This window comes from Meleagris gallopavo, chromosome 2 (genome assembly GCF_000146605.3).
Source record: "Meleagris gallopavo isolate NT-WF06-2002-E0010 breed Aviagen turkey brand Nicholas breeding stock chromosome 2, Turkey_5.1, whole genome shotgun sequence".
In the NCBI taxonomy this organism is placed as follows: domain Eukaryota; kingdom Metazoa; phylum Chordata; class Aves; order Galliformes; family Phasianidae; genus Meleagris; species Meleagris gallopavo.
The window spans coordinates 39033000-39034615 of record NC_015012.2 but is presented as its reverse complement, the minus strand read 5'-3'; positions in this window follow the sequence as shown (position 1 = coordinate 39034615).

Below are 1616 nucleotides of genomic sequence, written 5' to 3'. Positions count from 1 at the left end.
TCTTTTTTTTTTGTATTGGTGAGTAGCTTAGCTGGAGATTTATGTGCTGGACTGCTGTTGCTTTTGCCACTCTTGCTGAAGGCAATAGCAGAGCAATCTGTATGTGGTAAACTGGAAAAGAATAGCCAGGATTTTAGGCTCTCTTTCCCTCTGACAATTCCACTCTGCTAGCAAAAATACTTTGTGACTGCTTAGGATGACTGGGTAACATCTGTGAGCTTGGGGTTTGTTGTGCTGTGTTTGTTTGTTTGTTTGTTTTTTAAACACTGTTTCTAGAACTGAAGCCTAAAAAAGACTCAAACACAGCTGCAGTATAGCTTTAAACTTCCTGCCACCTTTGCCCATCAGCTCTCCTTTCCGTGGGTGGCAGGGGGTGCTTTTTTTCAGTTTGGTGCTCACTTAGCCATAACTGTTAATTAATTCTCCAAAGTCTCAAGAAAGCATCCTAAGTGCTCCAACAGCCTTCATGCTGCAGCTAGCACACAAAGGAAGAGAATCCACATTCTTGAAGCACTGCTTCCATCTATATGGATTATTGTATTGGGAGCAAACACATGGTGTTTACCTGCAACAGTATACTAAGAGATCACCTCCCGCTCACCACTGCCTCCTATTTCCCCACCCTGGAGCCCCATGGGGCTGTAAGAAAAGCCCTGGCTCCATATTTCCTCTCTGGCCTGCAGTCCCTTGGGCTGGTGGCCACGGCCTGCCACACACTTTGCTGGTCAGGTGGCTGTGATGGGTTCCATCATGCTAACAAGAGCATGTTATTTAACAAAGCCTTTCCCCCCTGCTATGAGATGATGTACATTGTTTCACTTTTTGCTCAGGAAGCCGAGTTTTCACCTCAAGACAAGGGCGTCAGTGTGTGCCTACTCATCACCTAAGGCAACATGCACAAGGGGGAAGAATTAGAAAGGCCTGGCTCCACTCCAAACTGGTGATGAGGGGAGTTAGGTTAATATTTCCCGCTCAGGGAGGCAGCGGGGTTCTGTACAGCACCAGAATCACAGAATTGCTCAGGTCGTTAAAGACTTTAAAGATCATCACTACGCAGGCCCGAGGCCGCCCCGGGGGCAGGCAGCACAGCACGGGACCGGAGAACAGAGCAGAACCGCGGCCCGCCTCGGAGAGGTCGGCCGCAGCCCCGCCCCGTCCCGCCCGCCTCTCCTCTCCTCGGGATCGATTAGTCGCGCCTTTCTGAAGGCAGCGCGAGGAGACCGCGAGCGCCAGAAACGTCCCCCGGCCGCCTGTTGAAAAAAAAACGGTGTGAAAAACCGCCTCACGCTCCGCGCCGCGCACGCTCCGGGCCGGGCCCGGACGAGAGCTCTCTCGGGGTCCATCTCCCCGGGGCGGTGCGTGCTGATCGGCGGTACCACGCGGTGCGGCGGCAATATGCAAAAACAGTAATAAAATAACACTGTTGAAGGCTTCGTTGTATGGATCCCGTAGCTTCTAGTACGGGCATGGGACGCCTGTCTATAGGGATGTACTAGCGAAGAGGGGCAGCCCTCCTGCCCCGGGCCGCCGTGCCCGAGGTGGGTCCAGGGCGAGCGGAGCAGAGCCACTTTCCTTCTTCTTATCCTTCTCCGGCCGCTCTCTCAGGCGGGACCCCG